The 16,604-nt window shown below is 37.7% G+C and overlaps 1 protein-coding gene across 1 annotated transcript in view; it reads right to left on the bottom strand.

Moving 5' to 3' along the window:
• Positions 1-16,604, bottom strand: part of RSF1 (remodeling and spacing factor 1) — a 165,809-nt gene that overhangs the window by 79,961 nt on the left and 69,244 nt on the right. The gene's annotated exons all lie outside the window — the stretch shown is intronic.

Genomic DNA, 16,604 nt, shown 5'->3' on the forward strand with positions numbered 1-16,604 from the left:
AATGATATGTGAGTGCCCTGCTGTATATCCTGCCCCTAAAAGAAGACGATGTTGGTTGGCCATCTGGAACAGCCAAGGCTGAGTGTGGGGAAGCACACCTCTGGTACCTGAGAGGGGCCGGGATGACCCAGCTCCAATGCCTGCTCAACAACTCAAGTACCAAGGTTCATGCAGTCAGAGATACCATATACAAATGAACAACTCTTAATTACCTTTCATCGTGTGAATGGGGAGAAAAGTGAAAGAAGAGTAGATAAATAGATAATTAAGATACAGACCTCTCTGCCTTTAATTTATGGACCTTATTTATACAATTTAGGGTACAAAACGTTTGTGCTGATATTCAGAGATGAATATGCTACTCATTTTGTTTCTTTAAGGGCAATGTAGATATATTACTGTGCCATTTGAGGAAAAACAAAACACCTGAAACTTAATATTAGATATATTCAAATAGCCATTACCTACTGTTATCACAAAGTAAAGACTGTAAAAACAAACAAAAAAAGAGTACTCTAAACGACACTTAAATAGTTATGCAGACTATATAAATTTTCATTGGGGGTCAGCAAACTCTTTTCTGTTAAGGACCACACAGGAAATAATTTAAGCTCTATAGACCAAATGGTCTCTTTTCACTATTCAACTCTGCTGTTATGGTGATAAAGCAACCATAGAAAATACATTAATGAGTAAACTTGGCTGTGTTCCAATACCACTTTATTTATGGATAAGAAAACTTGAAATTCATATAACTTTCATATGTGTCAACCATTCTCCCAACCATTTAAATATGTAAAAACCACTCTTAGTTTTCAAGCCACACATAAGTAGACAGCAGGACAGATTTGGCCCATGAGCCAACATTTGCCTAGAACACCAGAAACTAGCTGTGTCTACAGAGACTGCCTATGACAGTTATTCTTGGATCCTTGTGAGATGAGAAAACTAAAGGGACTCCAGGAAAATCTCTTTTTATCCCCTGCTTCTATTCCTGTTAGGCCATACACCCCCCTCCTTTTACATAGAACAGACAACCTATATCTTCCTTGTAAAGGTCAAGGAGTTAATGACTTCTTTGGAAATCTTCCAGCACAATCGATAACATCTAAGGAGTAACCAGGAAAGGTCATCATCAGTGTTTTCCAAGACCACTGACTCATCAAGCCCCTGGCTCCAGTGCACAAGTGACTTGTGGAGAACATTACAGCTCATCTTTGTTCCCAGATACCCAAGAAGACTCATGCACCAGACCACAATCCTCAATAAAAACCCAGACTCCAAGCAAAGACAAGGCTCACTCTCCTTTCCTTTCTGAGTCTCCCAGATGCTGTGTATTTGTAAAGTCTTCAATACACTCTTCTCACTTCCTCTTGGTTTGCTTTTGATTTCTATCCCATACAAAGCCAAGGACCCTGTTGGCTGTCCTGAGAGACCACCCCCCCCACCATGTCAGAGGACCCAGCCAGCCTGCATCACTTGAAGCAAGGGGATCCTTACGAGATTGGTAATTCATATTAACTCCCTAGGCTCCAACTTGATTCTGACCAAACAGCCTCATAAATATACTTTGGTTTTTTTTTTAATTTTTTAAATGTTTTATTTATTTTTGATACAGAGAGAGACAGAGCATGAGAGGGGGAGGGGCAGAGAGAGAAGGAGACACAGAACCAAAAGCAGGCTCCAGGCTCTGAGCTAGCTGTCTGCACACAGCCTGACGCGGGGCTTGAACCCACGAATGTGAGATCTGACCTGAGCAGAAGCCGGAGGCGTAACCGAATGAGCCACCCAGGTGTCCCTATACTTTGGTTTTGCATTCAATTTCTCTTTAGAGAATGTTCTGGCATCCAAAACATGAACATTTTTGTATAATGTTCATACTTATCACTCTTTAAGTTGTTATTCTATAATACTGGTTTTATGTTTGAGTCTCTCTAATCAGGTTAATGAGAGTTATATTCAGTTGTATCCCCCTGCATGGTGCCTAAGGACAGCCTTTCTGATACACACATGAAATCAATGCCATTCAGCCTGGCAGGACTCTTGGCCACCTGCTTGCTGCCACTCCACTACCTCCAGGCTGTGTTTTCCTCCTAACTTACAGAAAAACAAGGTTGAGGATGGCATAAAGCAGGGGCAGGGAGCGAATTTGAAAGCCACAACACCTCAATATTTACAGGAGAAGTGGTTTCACATGCCTACACAGCAAATACACAAAATTTATCTCAGTGAGGTCATGAACAAACTAATCTTAGAGTCATATTCATAGTCAAGTACCAAAAATCCTGCTCTTTTTGACAACTTAGGACATAAAGAATTAAAATGGGGAGCTATGGGTGGGCGGGGAGAGAACGGCAACAACCTGCAGCATGAACATCCAGTACATCATGAGACTAAATCAAATTCTAACGTGGCTTCTAGCACACTCAGGACATGTCCCTGGGACCACCCTGTTCCCACTGAGCTGGTCTAAAAAAAATTCATAGTTTGCAAAAGAATTTACCATGTGTTCCAGGCAACCCTAGTTCTTTGGCCCTGAATTCCCTTTTCCATTTACTTCAAAAATAAACAAACAAAACCTTACAACTGTAAATCTTTCCTCTGTCCCTTTGAGATGTATATGTATCTCCTATGAGAGTGTCTTTCTCAAGGACCAGAAAGACATTCCTTTGATTTGGAATCATCAGGAAGGATACAGGACCTCCCAGACTTTGTGGGAGGGTAGAAAGTTTATCTTTCATAGTTAGCAGGCACAAAAGACCTAATCAGATTGCCTGACTGACCCTCACAGCTACTTTTTGTAACTGTTCATTTCCCTAAGTCCCTTTTCACCCCTCATTTCCACCTCCTGAAGCCCTTTAGTCTCCCTTTAAAATACCAGTCACCTCTGGACAAACTGGACATGAGCTCAGCTCCGTCTTCTACCACAACAGTCAGTGGATAGAGTCTGTCTTTACTGCCTTTTAACTAGTGTCTGGCTTTGTTTATCTTTGGGGAGGAGGGGTCCTCAGATACCATTCTGATGGAAATCTTTATTTATAACTAAGAAACATGAAGTTTAAAGAGATTCATTTATCTGGGGATTCCACCAATATTCACTGAGCACCTATTCTATGGCAGGAACTAGTCAAGGAGCTGGGATCCGTGATGAAGACAGACAACTTGCTACCATGGAGCTTATATTCTAAGAGGTAGTAAAACAGTTTTGTAAAAAAAAAAAAAAAAAAAGAAAGAAAGAAAAAAAGAAAATATCAAGTAGAGACAAATGCTACATTGAAAATAAAATAGAGTAATGTCCTAGAGAAAGTTTGAGTATTACTCTGTTTGGGTACTCAGAAAAGACCTCATTAAAAAAGTTGACATATGGGGCACGTGGGTGGTTCAGTAAGTTGAGCATCTAACTCATGATTTCGGCTCAGGTCATGATCCCAGGGTAGGGAGATCCAGCCCCTTGTCAGGCTCGGCACTGAGCACGGAGCCTGCCTGAGATTCTGTCTCTCCCTCTGCCCCCATTCCCCACTCATGCTCTAATTAAAAAAAAAAAAAAGGTTGACATTTGACACTAAAGGTAGACACATGACTGAGAAAACAGAAATCAGCCACAGCAAGATCTGGAGTAGGAATGCAGATCCAGGCAGTAGAAACAAGCTAGCACAAAAGCCTTAAAATTTGATATATTTAAAAAAAAATGGAAAAGAAAGTGTAAGTGGGTAAAATAGCAGAATATAAGGTTAAAAAGGGAAGCAAGGGCAAAATTATGGAGGCTAGGGTAAGGAATTTCACCTATGGGAGGCCACTAATAGATTTCAAATGGGGGAGTAACAAAATCAAAGCCTCAAAATTAGGTGCTGGAAAAAATGGAAACTGAGAAGCCAATTTTAAGGCAAGAGATAATGATGCCATGGACTGTGGTGGCAGTAGTGGGAACAGAAAGGAGCTGTATTTTAGAGGTAGAATTATCAAGACTTTTAATAGAACAGATATGGAGAGTGACTGGAAAGGAAAAACAGAGGTGACATCTACAATCTTTGTCTTAAACAAATGGAAAGATAAAAGTGCTTTTAATGAAAGTATTAAGACAATACCCCAAAGAAGGCAGTTAACAAGAGATCTGTTTTGTAGTTTGAAGTTATACATACATCATCTAAGAAGTATCTCATTGAAAGTTAGTGACTGAGCTGTGACCTGAACTTATGACTCGTGGATCACACAGTCTTTACTCAAACCTTTTGAAATCCTAGTCAAAAAGAATATTATAGCTAAGCTGAGAAGTCAACTCATCTTCATACCCCTAGTTTGTGACAAAGTATGAGACAAACAGCAGATTTACAAAACAAACATCTGATAAATAAATGAAAGACACAAAAAATTATACTTTAATTTAAAAATTCTTTTAGGCTAGCCAACATTAACTACTAGCCAACACTACACATCTTTAAGAACTTTAAAAATTCTTACTAGAATAATAGTAACAAATTTTTGTTTTACTTTATTTGAGAGAGAGAACACGAGTTGGGGAGAGGGGCAGAAGGAGAGAGAGAATCTAAAGCTCCATGCTGGAGCAACCCTGGGATCATGACCTCAGCCCAAATCAAGATTTGGACAATGAACTGACTGAGCCACCACGCACCCTGTAACAGCTAACATTTACTGCATGTTTACTATGTGCCAAGTACTGTTGTTATTGCTAAGAATATTAATGCAGGCAATTCTCACAAGACTACCATTGGGAGTTATGTGCTTTTCCCAAGGAAAGAAAGAAATAGCAATTACTAACTATAATCATTTATGGTAAAATCAGTATATATTTAGGATACCAATTAGGTCAGTTATCACCATCAGAGCTGTGAACAAAGGCTAGAATTGAGAATTATAAACTACCTAGGTCTTTTTTTTTCTTTTTTTTAGAGGGAGGGAGAGAGAGGCGGAGAGAGTGAACAAAGAGATAAAATTTTAAGCAAGTTCCACACTGAGCGTGGAGCCCCACATGGGGCTCAATCCCATGACCCTGGGATCATATGAGCCAAAATCAAGAGTCCGAAGCTCAACCACTGAACCTCCAGGTACCCATAGTTTCATTCTTTATATTCAAATTACATCTAACCAAGTCTCCCTGACCTAATATTGAAATGTGTCCAATGGTTTTAAATATTATTTTTGGAGGGCTAAACCAAACATTTACTGAACACAGTAAGTACTGGGAGGCCAAAGTTTCTGCTTTAAGAAGTGCAGAATTCAGAAAGAGAGAGAGATGTAAATAAATAATTACAGGGGGGGAAAGTAGTGAGCTATCTACAAACTGAGTAATATATCCATCAACTACTACAAAAATATAGAGGCAAGAAACTATTCAGCTGATGGATAAAAGGAGATCAGCTGTAACAACTCAAGGGTAAGGTTTTATTTGTTTTATTTAAGTGGTGACTCTTATGCTAGGACCTGAAGGATGAATAGGTTTTACAAGACAAAGAGGTAAAAAGAGAATTTCAAGAAGAAAAAAACCAATACAAAGCCAAGGGGATGTGAGCGATGCCGGTATGTCCTGTCAGTGTGAAGGTGAGGAGAGGAGTTCTTTCTGCTGAGCCCTAGAGACCCAGACCATGAGTGCTTGGGGATGGGATTGGGCACAGACAAGGCTGTAAGTGAAGGGAGTGAGCAAGGCTGTGAAAGTAGGTCATGGCTCATAAATAGGGGGTTCAACAAGCATTTGGAAGCTCCGTTTAAAACCAGTTCTGTGCTGAAAACGAACTGAGGGTTGGAGGGGGAGCGGGGAAAAGAGGTGGTGGTGATGGAGGAGGGCACTTGTGGGGTGTTGTATGGAAACTAATTTGACAATAAACTACTTAAAAAAAAACAGTTCTGTTGCACTGTGCAAAAGAGAGGATGATAGAGTCTGAGGTCAAGGAGACCCACTAAAGCCTGTTTTTTAACAGTTCAAGCAAAAGGGGATAAAGCTTGAGCTAAGCTACTTAAGAGAGATTCGGGTTGTTAGTACACGTAACTTAGAAAAGCAGTAAGTTTCATGTTTAATTATGTGGTTTTATTATTTACAATATAACTTTCACATAATTTCATTTGTGGGTATCCTGTAAAACTACAAGATTTTTGAAAGCAATTACAAAGTGTGATTCTTTTATTTTCTTAAAAAAAATTTTTTTTAATGTTTGTTTATTTTTGAGACAGACAGAGACAGAGCATGAGCAGGGGACGGGCAGAGAGAGAGGGAAATACAAAATCCAAAGCAGGCTCCAGGCTCTGAGCTGTCAGCACAGAACCCTATGTGGGGCTCGAACCCACAAACTGCAAGATCATGACCTGAGCTGAAGTTAGGCGCTTAACCAACTGAACTACCCTGGCACCCCTCATCTATTTTCTATAGTCCCTACTAGGAACAGGGCCTTGTGATAGTGGACACTCAGTAAGTATTCACTGTCAATGTTCTCTGCTATAACTACAGAGAATTTGCTATTCTTATGGGATATCTGCAAATACCGCCTACGAGAATGTATTAAATATTGTATAGGACGAATGTTTAATTCCCTAAAAAAAATATACAGGAAATATTTCGATGGCAAGATTTCTCAAGCAACATGGTTTTAAAAATCAAAAGAAAACCAAAACCCCAGCTGAAAAAGCACAGGCATATATTAACTGTTTAGTTCATTCCACATTTTTTCAGCAATGCACTTTGTCCCAGACAATGTGCTTAACACCAGGATAAATAAGATACTATAACTCCTGCTAAGGGAGCTCAGGATTGGAGGGACAGGCACTGCAATCTCAGTTAACTTATAAATTGGGCACATTCACACATGGCAAAAACCTGAAAGGCTACTGTCAAAAGTGGCCTATTCTGAAATCTTGGTCAAGGAAAAGGTACATTGAAAATACGTGAAATAAATCTAGCAGGAAAAATAAAATCTCTATCATAGCTATTTTATATTCATAGGTTAAGATTAACCATATACCGGGGCACCTGGGTGGCTCAGTCGATTAAGCATCCGGCTTCGGCTCAGGTCATGATCTCACGGTTCGTGGGTTCGAGCCCCGCATCAGGCTCTGTGCTGCCAGCTAGCTCAGAGTCCGGAGCCTGTCTTCAGATTCTCTGTCTCCCTCTCTCTCTGACCCTCCCCTGCTCATGCTGTGTGTCTCTCTCTCTAAAATAATTAAAAACATTAAAAAAAAAAAAAAGATTAACCATATACCTAAAATGTCCTTCAACTGGAAAGAATGTGATTGTTAAGTGCTTCTTTCCAAGTAATCTGCTTTATACCAGTAGTCTAGGTAAAAAGGGAAATAAGGCTTTCATGTCATATTGATTGAGATTCAAATTCTGGCTCTCCCTATCAGCAGTGTGATTTTGTTGAGTCAATTACTTCTTTGAATTTCAGGATCTTCACCTATAAAATGGAAATGTTGCTGCTTGAAAAACAGGTAAGAAAGATACTATCAGATACTCATTGTGTGATAGCTTCCTTATATAAATGCAAACCTAAAAATGGTTCTAGTGAATGACCACAAGAACCAATTGGAACGTTAAGTAGAAAAAGAAGAAACTAAGAGCTGGTAAGAAAGGAGACCAGTGTTCAGTGCCTGGGTGGTTCAGTGGGTTGAGCATCCAACTCTCCCTCTGCGCACTCTCCTGCTCACACAGGCTCTCTAGTAAAAAAATAATAATAATAATTAAAAAATAGATCATTGTTCTTCCAACTATACATAAACATTGCTTCTTGAGGTTTTTGTTTCATATAAACAACAACAAAAAAAGTCTCTAAGACATGTTTTCTTACTTCTACTTTCTGGGTAATTAATCTCATTTAAAATGGAGTCAGGAGGCCAGAAGGGGAAGCCCTCACGTTCTAGCACTAGTCGACCAAGGACTGAACATGTTCTATTTTACTATCCCAGCAGAAGGAAGAAAGATTTTCTTCTTGCCAGGAAACAGCCTCGCCAATGAAAGACTGTCACAACTCAGCCAATGAAAAGCCACTATATTACAAATTCTCAGTTTAGGCCTCCCAAAAGTTTATAAAAAATAGTCCCTCCCAACACCTCCTTCCCTCTATAAAAGAGGGTCCCCTCTCCTTTGTCCTCCTGGATTTGCCCAGTTTGCTTGTCCTTAATTGCAATTCTCTGTTATTCCCTAACAAACCCATTTTTGCTGGTAAAATAACTGAGTTTTATTTTTAAGGTTAATAAACCTTCTATTACACTAAATGCTTTCCCTTTTTATGCTCTTGATCCAACATGACAGTATTCATGAATATGTTGAAGCTAAGGTTACTGTGAGATCTAAAGAAAATTCCCTGATGGTTGCAATCTTTAAAATTTTAGTTTGGAGAGTTTTGAAATAAATTACATATTATGTAAAACACATTTAAAAACAAAATTTGCCATTTTAACCATTAAGTGTACAACTCAGTGGGATTAATTACATGCACAATGTTGTATAACCATTACCCCTTTTTACTTCTAAAACTTCATCATCCAAACAGAAACTCTTTAACCCACAGCAGTAACTCCCCACTCTCCCACCTGCAGCACGCGGTAACCTATATACTTTCTGTCTCTATGAATCTGCCTGTTCTACACAGTTCATAGAAGTAGAATCATCCAATATTTGTCTTTTTTGTCTGGCTTCTTTCATGTAACCTTGTACTTTCAACATTTATACATGTTGTAGCAAGTATAAGAACTCCATTCCTTTTTAGGAATGAAAGATATTCCTTTGTATGGATATACTACATTTTGTTTATGCATTTATCTCTTGACTGATAACTGGATAGTTTTAATCTTTTGGCTATTAGGAGTTATTCTACAATACACGCTGGCATACACATATGTGAGTCTCTTTTCAATTCTTTTGAGTAGACAGCTAGGAGTGGAATTGCTGGGTCATATAGCTGTAAGAATGCAGGTCCCATCCGGCCCTCACCACCAGGCCATCCCAACCTTCCTGGAGCTGGTTGCCACTGGCCACAGGTCCGATCCAGCCTTCCCCTTTACTTAAAGGGGAAGGCGCCAGCTTCTCCAGAAAGGGCGCGCATTAAGGAGGGACAACTCCTGCGGCGCCCAATCAGGGGAGGCCGGCTGATACCTTTGACCTTTCTAGAGGCGGGCCTAGTCACACCCCATGTGGGGCGTCCTGGGCCCACTCTGATTGGTCAGTGCTCCAGATGGTGTGATTGGCTCCCACAACTGCCAGTGTTGATGGGGGGGCAGGGATTGGATCACTGTACACCTGTCATCATTTCCTGTAACTCCCCCTCCCAAAGGCATAAAAGGCCCTGCCCTGCCTTTGTTCGGGGCTCTCTCCACTTGGCCAGCTGGTCGGCTGGAGACTGTGAGCCTGAGCTTAAGCTTGTAATAAAGGCCCTTTGCTTTTGCAGGCGTGACTCAGTCTCCCTAGCAGTCTCTGGTGTTTGTTTTGGGGTGATTTGGGGCAATTTTAAAAACTTGGGCACAACACAGTGATTCTATGTTTAGCTTTTTGAGGAACTGCCAAACTTTTCCACAGCAGCTGCCCCATTTTGCATTCCCATCAGGAGCATATAAAGGTTTCAATATCTCCACAACCATAACCAACATTTATTCTTCCTTGTTTTAAAAAATTACCCATTCTATTAGGTATAAAGTGACAACTCCCTGTGGTTTTGATTTGCATTTCCCAAACAATAACTAATGCTGTTGAATACTTTTTCATGTGCTAATTTATTAATCTTGGTATATCTTTTAAGAAATGCCTATTCAAATATTTTACTCATTTTTAAATTGAATTATCCTTTTGTTGTTGAATTTTAGGAGTTTCTTATATAGCCTGGATGTTAAATTCTAATCAGTCATATAATTAACAAATATTTGCCCTCACTCTGTAGGATGTCTTTGCAGTTCATCATGTCCTTTGATGCCAAGTTCTTAATTTTGATTAAGTCCTATTCATCTTTCTCTTGTTATTCACATGATTTTGGTTTCATTTCTAAAAATCTATGCCAAATCTAAGGTCACAAAGATTTATCCCTAGGTTTTATTCTAAGTAGTCTATAGCTTCACCTCTTTTATTTAGCTTGTTGATACAATTTAATTTTTGTATATGCCAGTAAATTTCAAAAAATACATATATCATTCTATAGGTGACAAAGAAGTTTTTAAAATACAACATATATCCTATATACTCCATCCTCTCATTTTCAGCTCAGACAAAAACAACAACTATATATCAGTAACACAACAATTTTCAATGGTAGGAACATGTTATACTTAGGAAACTTTAAGAGATTTTTATTTTTACTTCCCAGGTTTTATCTGCTGAACTAAAGCAATGAGAAATAGCTCTAAATTATGGTTTTTATATAACTTCTCTGAAAACACATTGATATTCAAGTTACAGGAATGTTTACTAAGACCTGTGCTAGGAAGCAGCAGTACTTCTGAGTATATAAGTAATAGGACATGAGCAATACAAGTGTTCACACTTGAAAAAAAAAATAAATACCTGGAGAAGAGACGCAGGCTCCTGAAGTCTACTCAAGGGCAGAATTAACAAAACAAATTTCCCAGCCAGAATTAAGGTAATTCGGCTAGTTTCTGTACTGAAAGGCCTTCAGGTGTATTACCATCACAAAACATTCACTGGACCACCTGAAGTCACACAGGGGTTCAGCAGAAAACTAAAGAAAATAAAATCCACAAGTATACATAATTTGGCCCAAGTTGCTGTTTGCTGTTAACTTCCAAAAGGATGTCAGCTACAGGAAAGGAAAAAAGTTCCCTAAAATGTTGAAAACTATGTAGCTTCTCTAATTTATTATTACTATTATTTTAAAAACATTTACTAGTTTCCAACTATTTGGCAAGGCACTAGCTGAGAATTTTCACATTTACTTGCATGAGAAAACAGAAAGATCAAAGAATTAAGTAACTTAACTGAACTTACACATGTAATAATTAGCAGAGTTCTTATTTTTCCCCATTACATACCCAACTTTTTCTACATTACCACATGCAACTCAGATATGAGCATAAATTAGAGCTGCTCACACCTTACCACAGAGTAAACGGTACTTCCTTAGGGAACATTTTACTAAAAGTATGTAAAAATACTTTCCAGTATGTAAAATACTTTCCATTAAGTATTCATGCTGTGGCATGAGACAAACTTGTGTTCAATCCTGCTTCAGCATCTACTATCTATGTGACCTTGGGAGTAAGTAGTTTAATTTACAAGGATCTGGGGTTTGTTTTGAATGACATTATAATGTATGTAAAACAGCATAAGACCCAGTATATAGTAAGCTCTAAGTTCTAGAGAAATTGAAACATTCATGAATTGCTGGTGGGAAGGTAAAATGGTATAGAAGCTATAAAAAAGTCTGGTATTGCCTCAAAAGACTAAACAGAAAATTATCATATGACCAAGCAATTACACTCTTAGGTATATACAGAGGAGAAAAGAAAATACAGGGTCATACAAAAACTTGTACATTACTTAATGTTCACAGAATTATTCTTAATAGCCAAAACGGGAAAACATTCCAAATGATCATTAACTGATGATGGATAAATAAAATGTGGTATTATCCATACAGTATACTATTTGGCAATAAAAAGAAAATACTGATGCAAGCTCTGATATGGGTAAACCCTGAAATCATTATGCTAAATGTAAGAAGTCAAACACAAAAGACCACATATTTTTATGATCCTCATTTATAAGAAATGTTCAGAATAGGCAAATCCACAGAGACAGAAGTACATCAGTGGTTGCCAGAGGACTGGGAGAGGGAGGGTTGTGATTGGGACTGTTGTTTATTTTTGGGTTAACGGAACAGTTCTGGAACTAGAGAGCGGTTGTAGTTGTACAACAATATACTAAAAACCAAGGAATATACTTTATTTTTTTAATATTTATTCATTGTGAGAGAGAGAGAGAGACAGAGACAGAAACAGAAGCAGGGTTCAGGCTCTGAGCAGATGGCACAGAGCCCTATGTGGAACTCGAACTCATGGGCTGTGAGATCATGACCTGAGCTGAAGTCAGGCGCTTAAGCAACTGAGCCACCCAGGCGCCCCATCAAGAAATATACTTTAATATGGCAAATTTTATGTTATAAGAATTGTAGCTCAATAAAAAAGAAAACACCAATTAACATATTAAGACAAATAAAAATTAAAGATAACAACCTTAGTTTTGAAAAATAGAGTAGTGAAATATGACCAAATTAACACATGACAGATGACTTGCTAACAATAGACAACAATCATCCGAAGGAGTGAAAACAATGGGTCTTTCTGAAACTGCCTTTTAGATTAAGGCCATATACTGCCAAGTTTATTCACTTTTCTAGTAATAAATTGCAGAGGAAACTTACTGATGAGATATCACTCAAATATATTCGTTCAGTCATTCAGTATGCTTGGAGCTAGGTAAATGGCAGTCAAAAAGGTGGAGAGAGGGGTGCCTGTGTGGCTCAGTACGTTAAGCGGCCAACTTCAGCTCAAGTCACAATCTCACAGTTCATGGGTTCGAGCCCCACATCGGCCTCTGCTGACAGCTCAGAGACTGGAGCCTGCTTCTGATTCTGTGTCTCCCTCCCTCTCTGACCATCCCACGCTCACGCTCTGTATCTCTCTTCCTCAAAAATAAAGAAATGTTTAAAAAAAATTAAAAAAAGAAAAGGTGGAGAGAGTTCTTTATCTGCTTATGAACCAGCAGACAACTAATAAAATAACAGAAAACAGACAAAAGTAGTTCTACATAGGTACAGATGTATTTCTTGCTCATTCATGTCCTTTTAATCTACCCAGCTGCTAAACACCATGTAACTTTCCGGTATTCTAATTTCATACAGGACAGATCTAAGAGAAACAGAGAAATAGATGGCTGATGTGCCTTGCTCTGTGAAGGACCAATGGGAAATATTTTAGGCTTTGCAGACCATACCTTCCCTATTAGGTGAACTGCTCACTCCATCTGGCACTGTGGCAGGAAAGCAGTCACATCATACGTGAACGAACAGCTGCGGCTGTGTCCCTGCACAGCTTTATCCACAGACACAGGCAGCGAGCTATGGTCTGCTGGCTCCTCCTCTGGACTCTCAAAAGCACTCTTAATGATGCAGACATAAGAGTGGTTACAGAAAAAATCCCTAACACAGCTTTTGGCCACAGCAGAATTTGTACTTAAGATTTTTAAATGATATTTTTAAATCTAAGAAGAAAAGCTGTAGAAAAGCTGCATGATAACTAATAACTTTATATAAATAAACATAACAAAACTATTATTGATTATACCCAATGTCCATACTATATCTGGTATCATATAAAATGTCCACTCCTGGTGACTTAAGATAAAAAAAAATTTATAATGTTTCTTCTTAAAATAACTTAAGGATTTCTTTTTCAATGCCATAAGGAGAACTTCATTGTCTGTCATGATATAAAGTGGGAAAGACCTGGGTTGGTAACCTGGCTTTGCGTTCTTTACAAGGTTATTTAACCTCAATTCATTTATTCATTCAACAAATGATTATTAAACACCTATGTGCCAAGACTGTGCTAGTTATGATGTATATCAAGGGTCAGCAAACTTTTTCTGAAAACATCCAGATAATAAATATTTAGGTTTTCTGGGCCAAGAGGCTAAATCAAGGGTATTAAAAAGGTACTTATGTATCAACAGAGAAAACATTTCTACAATTTTTACTGATAAAAATATAAATATAATAGCAATATGCTATATTTAATATGACACTATGTCATATCTCATGTCATATGCTATACATAATATATATAATAACTTCAATTTCTTTGTAATACAGGTATATTATGAAGAATGGAATTATTTTGGGGGAGGTAGATGACGGCGTGCTTAACTGGAATTCAAAGTATTCCAATAAACTGATTATAAATGCTCTTCTTTGTAAAAAGGCATTCACTATTGGCTCACGTGCCGGCAAGACATAATCTGAGGACTTCTGATGTGTGTAACAGTATATAAGGCAGGAAGGGTCAAGCTCTCATGAATTCTGATGAGGGACAGAGATTTTGAGAGAGGCAAATATAATTTCCTCATCTGCAAAATGGAGATATCAACATACGAATCTACTCTGTAAGGGTATTCGAGAATTCACATATACACAAAGGTGCTTCCTCTTCTCCTTAATTATAAAGGACGGTATTTAGGAGAATAACAATGTAAAGACCCAAGTGGCTTTCAAGCTTCAAGCTCTAGGCAGCCCACCAACAACATACAGCTTTGAGTCCCTACAATCCTTAGGGAAAAGAGGCCTCCAGGCTGAGCATACCTTGATTTCTCTTCCTTTTTCACATAAAGTCATCAATTTTTGCCTTCAGAATTTAATATTAATCTACCATCCCAGGAAATACTTTTACAGTTTTTGTGGCATGGTAGCTTGTTGTAACTAAATTACCATAACAGTTATCTTTTATAAGCCTTAAAAATTAGGTAACAAACATAAGCTTCAACAGTATCTTAGATACCTTATCCTCAGTAATACTTTTACTCTTGAAGCTAATATGTCAGACACTATGAGGAGTGCATTTCATACATTATTTCACTAAGTTCTCATAATTCTGTAAGATAAATGGTAGTTTCTCAGTTCTCTCAGATTGCATTTTCTCAGTCTTACAGATGAATCAACTTGGGTTCAGACACGTGACACAAAGTTTCCTGAGATCAACAGTACTAAGAATGGAGCCCAAATTTTCTAACACCAAAACTCTCTTTCCAGTTAACCTTTTTGATTTAGTATCAATAAGTAAATCTGTTTAATTTTTATGTTTTAAATGTATTTGTTTAATGTTTAGCATCAGGTAGGTTTAGAGTAAATAATTAAATGCACTAATATGAGAATGTAATGATTCTATTTATGGTTTTTACAGGAAAAAAGCACATTTTTTTAAATAAAAATGAAACAGGCAAAATACTTTTGCAAGGAAATTCTGGAAACATCTAATTGTTTTCTCATCATATTATAAATCCTTCAATGTAATAAATTTGTACTGGTTTTCTATTACTGTATAACTAAACACAAATTTATCATCTTAAAAAAAAACAACTCATTTATTATCTCCTAGTTTCTGTGGGTCAAAAGTTCTGTACAGCCTAGTTGGCTGGATCCTCTGTTTATGGTCTCATAAAGCTGGTATCAAGCTCCTTTTTGGTAGCTTTGAGCAAAAACCTACTTCTAAGCTCACTCCGATAACTAACAGAATTCATTTCCTTCTCATGATTTCCATGCAACTTTCCACTTCCTTCAAAAAAGTTAAATGTGCTGACTCCTCATGCTTTGAATATTTCTGCATTCTGCCTGCCTCTTCTGCTTTTAAAGGCTCAGGTTATTTACACTGGGCCCATTTGGATAATCCAGGATAATCACTCTAACTTAAGGTCAACTGATTAATAAATTTACTTATATCCATAAAGCCCCTTTTGCCATGTAATGTATTCATTAATGTAACACTAAAGAGTGAAGGCACAAGGGTCAAACTTTTGCATACTACACAACTTGTATCAGCTGTTCTAACTGCCTTCAATAAAAATTACTGAGTGACCAATTCTCTATGCTTTCATGCTGAACACTTCCCATCTTAAGATTTTGGTCTACATGTATCTTTGACCTTATTTTTTCTAAGCATTATCAGAAGGAAAGAGATCAATGCTTTTCTATCAATCATTATCTTTACCACAGACACTGGAAAGATGAGAAAACTTTTAAATATATCTGCATACATCAAAACTACTTTATTCCTGGTATGCCCCTGCACTTAAAGCATTTACATTCTGCCTGACATTTCTATGTATTTACTTCACTCTTCTTCTTTTACTGAACTCCAGACTCAGGAATATCTGTTCTTAAACATCCCATGAAGTGCCCAAGGAGCAGGCATCACAAAATCTTTACTGAACAGATAGATGAATGAAAATGGGCTAGTGTTAGCAGCTGTGGGTTCTTAGCTAACAACATTTATGATTATATTCTATTTAAATGAATTATTTTAAGGCATCTTCCAGCTTTTCTATTAGATTATTCTGCCCCATCTGCTAGTCATGCAGTGTTTCAGGGGTCAGAGAAAAGAGTGAGCAAAATAGAGTAAGAAAGCACAACTGGAGGCAGAAAAAAAGCAAACAAAGCTGAGAGAGATTTAAAAAGATTCGACTCTTGTGAAAGAATGATAAAAATAAAAAAGTTTAGTAAACAAGAAATGAAGAATGTCCACTGGACTTTACAACATGGCAAGGCTTCTTTTGACAAGGCTAGTTTTTAGTGGAACAGTGGGGGCAGAAACCTGCTGGAGAAGATAAAGCAGGAAGTAAAAAAGTGAATACAGCATAAGTGGGCAATTATGGAAAAGCTTGATTATAATAAAATGAAGTTATGTTTTTAGTTAAGTATTCCTATATTCAAACAAAATGTTAGTCAAAGGCTTCCAAATGAACCTTCTCTAAGTTTTAATGGATTTCAAAAAACATGATCGACTGGAATTTCACATTATGTTAAAATCTAAGTTATCCCCTGAATTGGAATAGTAAAGGGAAAATTATAGCACAGTTCTTCCTTCTAACCTATTTATTTTGGAGATAC

This window comes from Suricata suricatta, chromosome 11 (assembly GCF_006229205.1).
Source record: "Suricata suricatta isolate VVHF042 chromosome 11, meerkat_22Aug2017_6uvM2_HiC, whole genome shotgun sequence".
In the NCBI taxonomy this organism is placed as follows: domain Eukaryota; kingdom Metazoa; phylum Chordata; class Mammalia; order Carnivora; family Herpestidae; genus Suricata; species Suricata suricatta.